Consider the following 15,396-nt stretch of genomic DNA (forward strand, 5'->3'; position numbering starts at 1 on the left):
CAGCTCTAACATCCTGTGATTCTATGAGGAAGTGGATGGGGAGATGTTCTTCTCCCTCTCTCGGACTCCTAGCATTGCGGATCATCCTGTGACATGGACTGGCAGCAGAAAAGAGAGAGTGCTCCCTTACGCAAGGCATCAAGAGCATCCAGAACTCACGAGATGTGGCAATGGCCCTTTGGCGTAGATTATTTCAAAGGGAGATCAGACCAGTTTAGAGAGGAGAGGTCTAACAATGGCTCTTGGCCATGTTGGTGAAATGAGACTGTTGAGGCTACCAATGGAAACTGGTAGCCATGGAATTCCATCAGGACCAGGGTGGGGAGGTTTGTGCCTGAATGCCAGGAGCAACCGAGCACTCAGAGAGGTGCTCTTTTCCTTACTTGTGAACTCCCCATTTGCACCTGGTTGGCTGCTGGACAAGGCAGGATGCTGGACTGCACGGCCTTGGCCTGATCCAGCAGGGATTGATTTATTTTGTTTTGAACCGGGGAGACTAGCTGGGTGACTCTGGGCCAGTCACTTCTCTCTCAGCCTAACCTACTTCACAGGGTTGTTGGGAGGAGAAACTCAAGTATGCAGTACACCGCTCTGGGCTCCTTGGAGGAAGAGCGGGATAGAAAATGTAAAAATAACAATAAATAAAAGAATAATAATGTGCCACTTTTCATTAAAATAATCTCAAAGAGGCTTGCAATATAATCAAAACACTGCATCATTGAAATCCAAAAGTACCGATGATTTAAATATAAAATAAGATCGCTATTTATTTAAAGATATAAAACCCATTAAAAAAAACCCAATGATACATAAAAATACCAAGCAGCAGCGGTAAAACCAATGCTCTCATTTAAAAGCCTGGGTGAAGAGCCACGTCTTTATTCGTTTCCTGAAAACTGTCCAGGAGCCGGAGGAGCGGGTGCCTTCTGGGAGAGCATTCCAAAGCCTGGGGGCAACGCAGATTGAGCCGTCGGCATGCAGATTGTCTTATGATGCCCTGTCCTGGTCCCCCAGGGGAGGGGGGCCCTTAATTCTTCCCCCGAAACGTACCATACTGCTTACTTGCACACCAAGTAATCACACTCAGCTCTTGACTCCTGGCCCTCCCAGGATCGGGGGTGAGTGGCTTGCTGTACCATACCACCAGAATTTAGTCAGATGGCCTCTGGATCCTCGCCGATTCCCTGATTTCGAGTATTTCCTCCAAAGTCACTTTCAGCCCGTGATTTTTAATTGCCAGCGCAAAAAAAAGAGAGAGTCCCAAGCAAACAAATTTCCAGAGAGTTTTCGAAGAAGGGAGCTATAAATAGCTCCCGTAATGGGAGCCTGTAATCCGGTACGATTTATTTCCACCTCTGATGGGCTGACCTTCATCCCCACTCCAGGCTCTGCTTGTCATGAAATATGGCCAATCCGTTCAGTAGTGGAAATAAATTGTATCCTCACCACTGAGCATTACGCATCCCCTGCATAATGTGTGTGGGAATGGACAGAGGTTCTTCCGAAGGAAGGTGGCCTCTCTCTCTCACACACACACACACACACACACACACACACACACACACACACGCACACCACTTGAGTTGCGTACCCCGAAGGAGCTTCACTTGGGAGACAAATGGCATGTAATTTCCCAGGAATGAAAGCTTTCCCACTAGGCCTTGTGGCAAATGACATTTTAGGAACATCGGAAACTGCCATCTGATGAGTCAGGCCCATGGTCCATCAAGCTCAGATAGACTTCACAGACTGGCAGCAGCTCTTCAAGGTTTCAGGCAAGGGTCTTTCCCAGCCCTACCCAGAGACTTTTCAAGAATAAGAAGAAAAGAGCCTTGCTGTATATAGCCCAACATCGCCTTTCCCACAGTGGCCCACCAGTTGCTTCTGGGAAGCCCACAACCAAGAGATCAATAGTTGCCTCCTCTCCTGCTATTGCTGCCCTGCAACTGGGATCCAGAGGCATCCTGAATACCATCACCACATTTTTCCATGGAGGTGCCCCAGGGCGGCCATTCCCCCCCCCCATACTTCCCCATGATGATGATGATGATGATGTGGTGTTGGACATCAGGGTTAAAAAGCGGGAGCCTACAAGAAGGCGAGTACAGAGAGGACCCTCCTGCTGGGAGCTATTCTTACAAGTATGATTTCCCTTCATTTCTATTCCCGGAAGCCTTTTAAGTTCTGATGTTTTAAATCAGTCATCGGGAAAGTATTTTATCACCGCTATTTTATACGGCACCCTTTTTATGGTCTTGTTCATATTTATTGTTTTATTGTTTGCATTGATTATTTGTAGTTTAGAGTGCCGTTGTTTATGGAGGGGAGGGTTCAGACATGTGATTCCCTTTCCAGAGGGATTGAGGGGGTACAATCCATTTTAACCACCTCAGCACCCTACTGCCTCATTAAGAGTTAAAGCAGTTGGGTATATTTAGTGTGGAGAAGACAATCAAAAACTGTGTTCTGCCTGAGTTTGGGAGCTGTGTGTGCTCCCAATTTTCGGTGGTGTGGTAGCAAGGTAGGAGGAAAAGCAACCCAGTTCTCCCTCCTACCTTGCTTCCATGCACAATCACTTCTACCCAGGTTTGATTCCTACCTTGCTTCCACACAACTGAAAATTGGGAGCGCCCACAACTCGACCCGAGTAAAACACAGTTTTTGATTGTGTGAATGACCTCTAGGTTTAATGTGGGCTACCAACATTAGCGTGATGGTGTGAATCCACACTAAGGTGGTTTATGGCCTGAGATGAATCTGAGATTCCCACCTTGGTGTGTGTTCACACACTCCCATTAATGTCGGTAATCCACATCAACAAGCTCTCCAGGTTTGGAGACCTCTGGTGATGCAAGTGGTCATTTTTGCTAATGGAAACCTATGAAATAATAAAGCACCAAAATCACTTTTCCTTTGAAAAACATTCTAGTTTCCTAGCAAGATGAAGGGCAAAAATAATTTCTCCCCACCCCCGCCCCCAGATTTAGCTGGCACCTTAGGAACATGTACATAGGAAGCTGCTGTATACCTTTGGTCCTTTCAGTTCAGTATTGTCTACACTCCTCAACCTGGAGGCCTCAGGATGTTGCTGAACTACAACTCCCAGAACTCTCAACCACAATAAATTGTAGCTGGGGCTGTTGGGAGTTGTAGTTCAACAGCATCTGGAGGCCCCCAAGTTGGGAACCACTGGTTTACACTGACTGGTAGTGGCTGTCCAATGTTTCAGGCAGAGTTCTACATAGAGATCCTAACAGGGATTGAATCTGGACTTTCTGCATGCAAGCAGATGCTCTTCCACTGAGCTGTGGCCCTATCTTGTACAGCACTCAGACATTGTCACCCATCCAAATGCAAACCAAGACAGACCCTGCTTAGCAAAGGGAACAGTTCGTGCTCACTATCACAAGACGAGGTCTCCTCCATGTGTGACTCCTTAACATACTGATTTCTCTCCCCCCCCCCCAAGGTCACTGCTGTTCTGGCTATCCTAAAGATCCCTAACCGAACTCCTTGAACCCTCCAGCCATTTGATAGCCAGTTCCATCATCTTTCCTCTCTTTTTTTGCCCCCATGCAGCTTTTAAAACACTGCTCTTACTTCCATTATCCAAAAGCCAATGCATCTTTCAAAGTTAGCATCTAATTACAATGTTCTCTCCAAGAGTTTCTCAAGGTGCTGAAGACAATTACTCCCTTTCTTTTTTCCAATCCCCCCTCTTCTCATTTAGCATAACAATCTCCAAAAGCTTTATTGAAACCACACGGCAAGTCATTCCATAGATCAGAATCGATGGTGGGGGCGGGTGTGGAGGGACGCTGAGTCAGCTATCCAGGGCTCTCTCCTTTGTTCATATTCTCTTCTCCAAGAAGGCTCCCTCTTTCTCGGCCTCATTCTTCACAGAACGGCCACGTCGCGTTCGAACTCGGCCCAAATCTCCTTCCAAGAGGTGGAGAACTTGCAATAGATTTCCTGTTGCTTCCCCGATTTCTACTCAAAGCAAGCAAGCTTACCACTATGATCATTCCTTCCCAACCCAGGGCAGCAGGATGGAAGAGAGCATTCCCTGGATTTTGGAAATCGTGGGCTCTTAACTCCAGAAAAGTCATCCGTCCATGTTCGCTGGTCTGATCTGCCCCTCCCCACTTTCCAATGGTGACAAGAAGTGACGGGAGACTCTCACCCCAGTGGGTCAGAGCTGTCAACGATCACGCAGGCGCGAGGCCGCAGCCACGGCGACGCTCCGCTGCTGAGGAACCGGTGAGAAATTAAATTCTCCACTTGGCTGGTCCGGATGACTTGGCTTTGCTCCACCAACTTGTTCCTTCATTATATTTTTGGCCGATAACTGACTGCGGGCTTGTCTTGTCTGTTTAATGCCAGTTCAACAGCTCCATGAGAGGAACCGGGGTTGTCTGTCGTGGCAGAAGGCGCGCCGGATCACTATCCCCACCTCATCTATTTCGCAGACAGGTGGCAGCAGGGTGCGGGGGTGGGGGAAACTTCATCAAGTTGCTGTGTTTGTCCAGAGCGGTGATTCTCATGGTGTCTGTGGTGGGCTGAAATGAGAATTGCCTCAAGACCCCATCAGGGAAATGTAGAGTCCAAAGGATGAAGACCAATGCTTGTAGGCTTTGATGTTCATGTCAACATTTGAATGGACAAAGGAAGCTGGTCACAGGAGAAGAGAGCTGGTCTTGTGGGAACAAGCATGACTTGTCCCCTTAGCTAAGCAGGGTCTGCCCTGGTTGCATATGAATGGGAGACTTGATGTGTGAGCACTGCAAGATATTCCCCTCAGGGGATGGAGCCGCTCTGAGAAGAGCAGAAGGTTCCAAGTTCCCTCCCTGGCTTCTCCAAGATAGGGCTGAGAGAAGTTCCTGCCTGCAACCTTGGAGAAGCTGCTGCCAGTCTGTGAAGACAATAATGAGCTTGATCTGGGATTCTCAACATTGGGTCCCCAGATCTTACTGGACTTCAACTCTCATAATCCCCAGTTCCAGTGGCCTTTAGTTGGAGATTATGGGAGTTGAAGTCCAATAACATCTGGGGACCCAATGTTGAGAAACCTGGAGCTAGACAGACCAATGGTCTGACTCGGTATATGGCAGCTTCCTATGTTCCTAAGCTGCTTTTGACTGAGTCCATTGGCCCACGATGCTCAGGATTGTCTACAATGACTGGCAGCAGCTCTCCTGGGTATTAGACAAGTAGGATTTCCCAGCCCGTGCTGCAGATACAGCCAGGAACATTCAACCTGGAATGTTCTGAGTGCAAAGCGGATGCCATACCACTGATCAGACTGGTCAGTATCAGTACTGGTCGTACTGGTCGTGCCACTGAGCACTTTTTTCCACTTTCCTCACACAGGAAGCTGCCTTCTACCGAGTCAGACCCTTGGTCCATCTAGCTCAGTATTTTCTACCCCCGGGGTCCCCAACCTGTGGCATTCCAGCTCTTGCTGAACTACAACGCCACCATTCCCCAGTTACAATTCATTGTGGCTGGGGATGGTGGGAGTTGTAGTTCAGCAGCATCTGGCGATCCACAGGGTCTGGAACTCCTGGTCTACACTGACTAGCATCAGCCCTCCAGGTTTCCAGGCCAGGATCAGCCTCAGGCCTATCAGGAGATGCTACCAGGGGTTGAACCTGGGACCTTCTGCACTCTGCCACTGAGCTCCGTCCATGACCCAGATGCTTTCCCCACATCCCTATGGGTAGTTGAGGGGAAACGGTAGAATGGCCTCTTCTCTCTCCCCCCACCCAACCCCCGGCCAAGTGCTAGCCAATGCGTCCTTTATTCCTTCCTCTCCAGCCCCCTGCTTGGCTTAAAAAGTCAGGGTTTTTTCCCTTCACTCTTTATGCAGCAGTCTTGATCTTTCTGCCAGCCCCCACTGGAGCAAGGGTGGGAATCCTGCGTAAAAGTCACTTCAGATCGGCCACGAAAAACCACTCTTGCCTGATGAGAATGAATGGCCCTAGGACGCCGGGTGCATTTCCCCGCTCCTGGCTCTTTGTGTGCCGGAATTTTTCCGCATTCTGAAAGTGGTGGGTGGGGGGCAAGGGAGAAATACTGCTACAGGTGCTGCCGGCTGCCTTCACGGGTGCTAATTGCACTCAGTGGAAGGATTGATTTGTAAAATGTATTCCGCTTGCCTCAAGGACAAACATTTGTGCAAATCATATTATTGTATGCGGAGAAATTGGTAACACTTGGCGTTACGGCTCCCTTTATAAATACCCTATTATTTATGAAATTAAATTAAACGGCACTTGATAGCAATCCTTTCTTCCTCTTCTAACGGTGGCAGGCCAGGGTGCTGTTTTTAAATGCTACCTCCCTGTTATAACATAATCTATTAGATCTGGGGAGTCCATCAACTGGTGGAAGAATTTATTGTCCGTGCGTTTTGGAGCACGCTGAGTGTTAACAGTCAGAAACAAATAGGCAATTCCCAAGATAATACACTATGTTCTCTTTCTTTCCCCCTGTAGTTTTGTGTAACAGGATCTTATACATATGTATATATAATACACATAAGCAGGCTGTTCACATGAACAGCCCTACCTATGCTTGGGCAACATGTGAAGCTCTGCTTTTCTCACCACCACTCTCCCTGCCCCATCTTGTGAACGACCTTATATATTACGGCTGCATTCTCACAATCATGGCAATTCTGGTTAGAGATCACCAGGATTGCTGAATTCCACACAGCTGGTTGTGAGAACGCAGATTTACTGGGCAACCCTAGTTAAATCACAGTGGTTAACCTGCATTTAACAAGGATCTGGTTTAACTGGATTAATCGGGTTCATACTTCGCTTCGAGAGTTATATTTTATTTCACATGAGTTTTATTAGATTGTATCTGTACTTTATCCTGTGCTGGTCTTTGACTGTAATAAAGATGGCTGATGGATTGATTAATCAGGATTCTGACCTTGTTTTAAATGTAGTTTAACCACAGCAGTTTGATGAGGATTGCCCGGGAAATCTGTGTTCTCACAACCAGCTCCATGGGTTCTGCCATCTTGGTTAACTCTTTAACCAGGATCACTGTGATTGTGGGAATGCAGCCGATATAAACAGAGGGAGAGAGAGAGAGGGAGGGAGAGAGAGAGAGGGAGGGAGGGAGGGAGGGAGGCCAGGGCAATGCAGATAAGAGCATGGAGGCCACAAAGGTAGTATTTACTTAAATATTTAAAATATTTATCTTTCTGAGAAGGCACATGGCAAATAAAATAGAAGCCAATAAAACCTGAAAATTAAAAAAATATGTCCTCCCACATAGCAGTGGGAAAGGGCGAGAGGGTTAGCAGGGAGGAAGACCTAAAGAGCTGCCGGCAGCTCGGAGTGCCGGGACGCATTGCCCTGCTCTCCCATAACACACTGTGTGAGTGCATGGTACATTATGGAGTCCCCCTCCCCTCCCCGACGCTGCCCGGGATCCCCACAGTCTGTGGACAGACAACCAAAGAAACGGGATTAGGAGAGCACTCACTCTCCTAACCTCATTTTGGAGGGTGGCTACCTCAGTGCCACTGGGATTGGGTCCAATCCTTGGTCTGATTTTGTCTGCGTGTGTGAATAGCTTTGCTTGCGCGTGAGTGATACAGAGTAAATTATCACTCTAGTTTACTTACATTGCTTTCACTTACCCTTACTTTGGGTGGCATAGCATTGTGATGTCATTGCAATCACTGTGTGATCCCTGATTGCTTGGGCTCACCTATATGCTAGAATGGAGGCATAAGTAGCACCAGGTGTTTTGTTTCCAGGGAGCCAGAAAAGCAGCAGCCAGGTGAAATAGTGGCAAAGATCTGGATCCAAATAGTGAATATTCATAAAATCCATGGGTGGTGTTTTTTGGGGTGTGGGGGTGTGGGTGGGGGATAATCCACTTCAACAAAATTTCTGGTGTCCACCTGAATACTGAATCTAAAGAGCAGTCAGCACATCTCTGGAATAGGCCCTCAGGTATATATCTTTAAAAATGCAATATGCAGAGGGTTCCTTAGGCATGTTGAAATAATAGGATTGGCATGGATATACTGATTCTATGCAGCCACGCAGGTTCAAAGGTTACTTGCATCAGTAGGACGATTCACTTAATCAACCTAAAATAGTAGGACGACTCACTTAATCAACTTTGGTCGCCCCTCTTCAATCAACCTCCGCACCCAGCGTCCTCGCCACTGGGTGCTGCTTACCATGTCGCTTTCCATCTGGTGCCTCACAGCGCCTCTCCTGTGGTGTGTGCAAGGTGGCATCCGTGTGTGAAGAGATCCACGGAGCTGCCGAGGGAAGGACGGGCATGGCCCCCGAAAATTACCCGCCCTTGTCTTGCTCCTTTTCCAATAAGCATTGACCTTGCCTCCTGAAATTCTCGCTGGCTGTGGAAAACAAGCAGACAAGACATCTTTACTGAGGTAGAAATTCCTCTCGAACATACCCTCCTTAATTTATGTCCCCTCGCACTCCATCGCCTGCAGCAAAAGCCATTAATGGTGGCCGTTTGTGACACCAGCCAAAGCGCCTCTAATGGGCAGCAGTGCAGCAGTCTGAAAGCCCCTGTGCTTTGGAGGGTTTTTGCAGCCTCTGCAATGTTGGCTCTCTTTCTCCTTCCCTCTTCCCTGCCTTATATCTCCCAGGCTCTAGAGACCATGCCTTCCTTAACTTGTTTTTTGTCCGCCATAATTATCCCCCCATCCCATCGCCGCAACAATTGCACAACACTCTTCTCTGGGAGCCGCAGGGATACCGCTACCCATGTCCGCAGCATAAAAGCTAAGGCCAAGTCTGGGCCGTCAAACTTTCAAAAGTTCCTGTTGTGCGTGTGGGTTTCTGCGGGGAATTGTTTTTCCCCCCGCGGCTCTCGAGCTGAAGCTGAAATTGCACATCAGAAAAGATAATGTTTCCTGATGCCGTTACAATGACTTCTAAATTTTTCATTTAATGTCAGCCGAGTGGGGTGGGAAGTGGGGGAGGGGCCCACATGTCAACTGGGTTATGCTCCTAAGATGGCTTCTCTCTCTCTCTCTCTCTCTCCCCTCTCCCCTCCCCCACCCCCAATTCCATAAAGTGTCTGTGGTAGATTTGAACAGTAGGAAATCCAAGGGTGATAAATAGCTATTTCTAAGTAAATTTCATTCAATTGCCCTTTGGTTAAAGTCTCTCCTCTCAGCACTTTTCCTGTGCATGCCGCACGGCTAATAATATTCAAGAGCAAGTCCTCGGCAATGTGACAACTGATTGCTCTTTGAAGCAGTAAATGGCTGATTTCATAATTGGTCTAATTTTTCACAAGTACCTGAATGTCATATCCAGAAAGAATAAGCAACCTGGACTTAATACGGGAGCTTTTTCAATTCGTCGGTGAAAATCAATAATGTATTAAATCCCCTCAAACTGATTAAAATAATGGGAGCCCTGATGCGGGTTTGGTGAGGAAAGCAACGTGCCCAGGAGGGGGTTATGGGGACGAGGGGGAGATTTATGGCCAAAGGGTTAAAAAACAGGGCGGGTGGGTCTACTTTCCTGATGGGAGTCCGTTTTCCTAATTAAACTTTTATCAAGGTTTTCTCCCCCTCCTGTTCCCAAGCAGGCCACTTAGCGCGATGGAAAGGCCCTCCGTTTTTATTGCTCCGGCCGCCGGTTGTGGCATTAGCGTGCACTCGACAAGATGGGGGAGACACTCAGCCTGGAGGAGGCTAACGATCGGAATAAAAAGAAAGATGGACTCCAGTTTGGAAATTATCCACTGGCTCGGAAGGATGTTACTGCATTCATGGGGGGAATGGCAGGAAGGTAGAACTTGTTGGGTTTGTTCCCCCGCCCCCCCAGAAAAGAATGGTTTGTGTGTTCACGATTCATGGTGTGCTTTGTCCTCTTCCATGAAGAAGTTCAGAGCCATTGTTTTGTATGGACTGACAGCGTGCTTCGTGGACACACAGGCCGGGTTCTTATTCAAGGCAGTGGGTTGCCATGGCAATTATCTCGCCAGGCAACTTTCCTGCCTTCAGGCACCTTTGAGAAAGTTCAATTAGCATCAGTAATAACATGAATATTATCATTGTCCAAGCTACAAAGGAAGACGAAGGGGAAAAGGTGTGGGGGGCATAGGGGGAGGGGCAAGATACAGGGTTTTTTTTTTCCCCCTGCCTCACATGGAATTTAAGAATACAGAGCTCTCTCTTAGGGGGAACGAAGCCTGTAATAAGTTGGAGAACCGAACTGAGAAATTAGAACTTTGCTTGCCACAGATTTCACCACAAAAATGCAGGCTCCTATCAGAGACGGCGCATTACGCTCTGACAGGAAGAGCAAGAGGCATTTCCCAGACTGTTAAAAATAGAAGGAAAAATGAAGGCACTGAAGACCTTGCAGCCTGAGGGTACTCCCCAAATTTGTCATCTGACACATGCTCATCCTGCCTAATGGTAGAACTGGTCCTCTCCAACTCCTGATCAAAGAAAATACCTTTCCCCTTTCCCCTTTTCTTCCTACTACTATGAATATAGTAAAATATTTATCTTTCCTTTCCTTTCCTTCCTTTTCCCTTTTCCCTTTCCTTTTCCTTTCTACTACTATGAATATTATACTACTACTACTAGGAATATAGTCAAATCTTTTCCTTTTCTGTTTCCTTTCCCTTTTGCTTCCCTTCCCTTGTTGAAAAAGGCTTCCTTCTTCAATGAAGGGCAGCCAATGGCAGCCTGAACTTCTTCCCTCAACTCCGGTTGCATGAGGGGGAAACTGTGGTGCCAGTATCCGGAGGTATCTCTGGCACCTAGCAATCAAAGGTCCAGGTGGCGCAACTCCATTCTGAATTGAAGGTACAGATTGGAGTCCGGGGAGTGAAACCATGGTGAAGCCATTTCCCTGCTTAGCTCCAGTTGCCCGCATTCGGACGTACGGCTACTGAAACCACAGGTGAAGGGACCTCCGCTTTCACGTTATGTCCGAATTCGGCCCTAGTGTACTGTTACCAAGCAGAGGTGTCCTTAGCATGGCTTTCTCCTCTTGCATATCTCAACTCCTCTCCTGGGCAGCCATTCAGCCTTCTACGCAGAATGTAGATCCAAAGCGGACAATTCTGTCTTGGCTTTGCATCTCTGGGTCTTGCATTACCTCGCCTGAGCACGGGTATTATTCACATGTGTGTCTATAGTTTTAAACTCATTTCCTATTTTCCACTTGAGGAGATGCTGCCAGGAGCTCTCTGTGCCAAAGATTAAAACAATTTAGGAAGCAGACAATCCAATTTCTGCCTTTGAAGATGCAAGCAAATTGGATATCTGCAAGAGGCAAGCAAATTTTATTATCAACACATAGTTTGCTACTTAACTAGCCTTAAGAATCACCAAGTGCTCATGGAGTCTAATTAAGAGGCCTTGGTGGAGCCAGAAGGATTTCTCTACCAGTCCTGTGCTAGACCAAGGGGACGGGGTTGTGGCTCAGCGGTAGAGCATCTGCTTTGCATGCAGAAGGTCCCCGGTTCAATCCCGGGCAGCATCTCCAGGTAGGGCTAGGAGAGAGACCCCTACCTGTAACCTGGGAGAAGCCACTGCCAATCAGTGTGGACAATCCTGAGCTAGATGGACCAATGCTCTGACTCAGTATATGGCAGGAACATCTATACCTCCCTGTTAGAGCATCTGCTTTGCATGCAGAAGGTCCCCGGTTCAATCCTTAGCCACATCTCCAGGAGACTCGTAAAAGAGCATTCTCCATTTAATAGAATGGGTGGAATAGTTATCTGGAATATTATTTCCTATTCTAAATAATGCAGGAGAATATTCTTTAAGAACATAAGAACAGCCCTGCCGGATCAGGCCCAAGAAGGCCCACTGAGTCCAGCATCCTGTTTCACACAGTGGCCCACCAGATACCACTGGAAGCCACAGGCAGGAGTTGAGGGCATAACCTCTCTCCTGCTGTGACTCCCCTGCAACTGGTACTCAGAGGCATCCTGCCTTTGAGGCTGGAGGTGGCCTATAGTCCTCTGACTAGTAGCCATCGATAGACCTCTCCTCCAATAAGAAGGAGAGGCCCTCCTCTTTCCCAAGTCTAATCCCCTGAAATCTCCTGCCTGAAACCTTGGAGAGTAGCTGCCAATCGGTGTTGACAATACTGAGCTAGAGAGACCGATAGTCTGACTCAGTATGAGACTGCTTCCTACGTTCCTATCATGTTAGAAATTAAATATATCCCTCATTCGCTTCTCGAGTTACAATGGCTTGGAGCTGGGCCCTGAAAGGCTCTTAAGCATGCTAGCTCCCCCTGAGGAAGTTGGCCTAGTAAAAATCTCCGCTCATCTGCCTTGCGTCTTCTCTCCTAGCTGTCAGGAATGGCTTGGCCCATTGATTCTCTTAATATGCTGGGAACAAGAAAGCCGAGTGTGTCAAATGTTGCCGGCAATGGATGGCTTAGGAGTCATTTTCTTGCTTTTTATTGCCATTACATTATTTTTAAATTGCCCCTCACAGCACTTATAAATGGCCTCTCCCATCCAGCTGAATGCTATCTGGGGAGAAAGGGAGTGTGCCTCCATGTGAAATGGGGTCAGAAAGGCCCGTGCCATGTTGTCATTTGAAATAACTACCCAGCGACCCTCCCCTCACCTCATGCCATGCAGAGAGGCATCTGCAAGGGCTACCTGTTGACGGGTCTGCCCGGGCCAAATACCACAGACCTTTCTGAAATAATAGCCGGGATCATTGTCATCAGCTTTCTGGAAGTCAAGGCTTTTGATCAGAGTACATTCAATACATTTTTAGTTTAACTTTTATTATACACACACACACACACAGAGGCAGCTTTTATTCTTTGAGGCGGGTCTCACGATCAGTGAGACCCACTTTGTCCGGGTTAATGGAGAGAGCAGGCTAAGCCCGCTCTCCCCGCAGATGATCGGGAAGCCCTGCCGGGGCGGCCGGGGCAGCCGCCCACACAACTGTTGGCTCCGTGTCGGAGCCACCAGGGGCTGGGGAGTTCGGGGGCCAGATGAACCCTGTTCAGGGTGCTGAAACCTTGATCACCTCACCTCTCTGGTTTCTGAGGCCTAAAGATGGAATAAGGTCATCAAAATCTCCAAGCTCAGATTGCTCCTCCCAGGCGCCCCTTCCCTGCCTGGAGAGCAGAGAGATGTAAATGGGAACACAGGGTCATGACAGATAGTCTTTATGTTTGATATCTGGCAGCTGAAATTGTGAATTTGACTCCCCTGAAAAGCATTGCATTTAAGCTGGTGAGCTGAAATGAATTCTTTATCAATGGTATAAGCCCAGGCACACTAAGGTATTTTCACATTAGTCAGGTGGGTAAAACCTCAAAAGAGTTTCCCTCATAAATGGATAGCCAAAGTATTTTTACATTAGTTAGATAGATCATGCTTCATAATAGTTTACCTCATAAATGGGTACACTAAGGTATTTTCACATTAGTTAGATAGTGTTCACTTCATAATAGTTTACCTCATAAATGGGTACACTGAGGTACTTCCACATTAGATAGGTGAAAGCTCATAATAGTTTACCTCATAAACGGGCACACAAAGGTGTTTTCACATTAGACAGTTCACACTTCATAAGAGTTTACCTCATAAATGGGTACACAAAGGTATTTTTCACATTAGATAGGTGAAACCTCCTATGAGTTTACCTCATAAATGGGTACACAAAGATAATTCTACATTAGTTACAGTTCACACTTTGTAATAGTTTATCTCATAAATGGGTACACTGGGTGGGTGGGTGAAACTTCCTAAGAGATTACCTCATAAATGGATACACAAAGGTATTTCTTCATTAGGCCGCTCACACTTCCTAGTGGTTTACTTCATAAATGGGTTCACGGAGGTGTTTCCACATGAGTTAGATTGGTGAAACTTCATAAGACTTTACCTCATAAATGGATACACAAAGGTATTTCCCGAGGATGCTGCCCAATCATTCATCAGATACATGGGTTTACCTCACAACAGAGGCCAAAACCCCAGCATGGAGGAAGCTAAGCTGCACAAGGGGCGTACTATTGGGCTTTTGGCAGTTTCACTGGCCCTTCACACACTGTGACTCAGGCCTGAATTTTGGGGCCTTTATACAGCTTGAATGTGGGGGGTTCCCATGTGGCATCCAGCTACAGCCCCATTTGCTAAGGAAAATATCTTACAGCAGACAGTGCTCACAGGTAGTTGTTCATCCAAAGGAAAACCAAGGAAAACCCTGCTTAGCAAAGGGGATCATTCGTGCTCGCTACCACAAGACTGGCTCACCACTCATAGTCTCTCTCTCAGTAGCTGTTGCTGGTGTCTACCTAGGGCTTCCTTTTAGACGGTGAGCTCCATTGGGACAGAGAACTATCTTCTCACACCTTTTCCATTGTAAATTATCTTCTCACACCTTTCCTTGTTTCCTGATGAAATAAGAGCATCTCCTTTGCTGTTTGTTTTTAGGAGGACCCTGAAGACGTACCTATTTTCCCCGGACCTTCAACTGGTACAGATCTTTTTAAAATTTTAATGTGTTTTTATTATCATTTTTATCTCTCTTTTTTGAATTTTAAACCTTTTACATTTTATATTATGTTTTAATTCTGTGCACCGCCTAGAGATTTTGATATTGGGCAGTATATAAATTCAATTTTTTAAAAAATAAACCGCTCTGTGTATTTGGGGGCGGGTGGGCTGAAAAACACTATTTTAGGGCACTGTTATGAAATACATGGTCCTAGAAAGTTCTAAGGTACACCTTCTGCTCTCAGGGCCTAGGGAATGCCTGTTGTGCTACATGACCTGAATGTGTGCTCAAAAAAACCCCAAAACACTCCCAGAATCCTCTGCTTCATGCTGTGACTCCAATGGCAGATGAGTCAACGTGGAGAAGTTTCCCTGAAGGAAGGAAGGTTGAAAGCCACAGATCTAAGGGGGAAGAAAGTGCGACAGCTCTTTTAAACGCGGAGATCAAACGGAGCAAGAATGAAAATTAAACCCACACAGACACACACACTACATTCATCAGGGGTGTTGTAGCCCTTGACCACACAGTGAATGATTTATTCAATCTTAATATATTCCATAAAGAGTCCCCATATTTCTATAAATGTGTCACATTCGCCTAATACATAGTAATGAACCCGCGCACAGAGGGTAGATAAATAAGATCTAAGCATGCCGTGCCAATGTTTATCAAAGAGAGACGCACCAGTATTGGGTTCTTTAAAGTCCTGTTCTTCACAGCAAATCACAGCCAGGTGAGGCAGGAATAAGGCAATGCTTCTGCTAGAATCCTCAATGGGCCTGCGTTTGTGTGTGAGAAAGGCCCAATAAGTGTTGCCATTGAAAGGAGACAATTTCTGAATTGAAATTTCAGGGTTCTCCAGGTCATGCCAAGGA

At 46.9% G+C, this 15,396-nt stretch overlaps 1 long non-coding RNA gene and 1 other non-coding gene across 2 annotated transcripts in view; one reads left to right on the plus strand and one right to left on the minus strand.

Moving 5' to 3' along the window:
• Positions 1 to 14,751, minus strand: part of LOC128338755 (uncharacterized) — a 31,718-nt gene extending 16,967 nt beyond the window's left edge. The window contains exons 1-2 of the long non-coding RNA XR_008312688.1: positions 13,779 to 14,751; positions 8,213 to 8,395 (exon numbers count right to left, since the gene is read on the minus strand). This is a non-coding gene — a long non-coding RNA (uncharacterized LOC128338755). The remainder of the gene's footprint in view (positions 1 to 8,212; positions 8,396 to 13,778) is intronic.
• TRNAA-UGC (transfer RNA alanine (anticodon UGC)) lies at positions 11,448 to 11,519 on the plus strand. The gene has a single exon. It is a non-coding gene; the product is annotated as a tRNA-Ala (tRNA).
• Positions 14,752 to 15,396: the final 645 nt, after the last annotated feature.

Source organism: Hemicordylus capensis, chromosome 17 (genome assembly GCF_027244095.1).
Source record: "Hemicordylus capensis ecotype Gifberg chromosome 17, rHemCap1.1.pri, whole genome shotgun sequence".
Lineage (NCBI taxonomy): Eukaryota > Metazoa > Chordata > Lepidosauria > Squamata > Cordylidae > Hemicordylus > Hemicordylus capensis.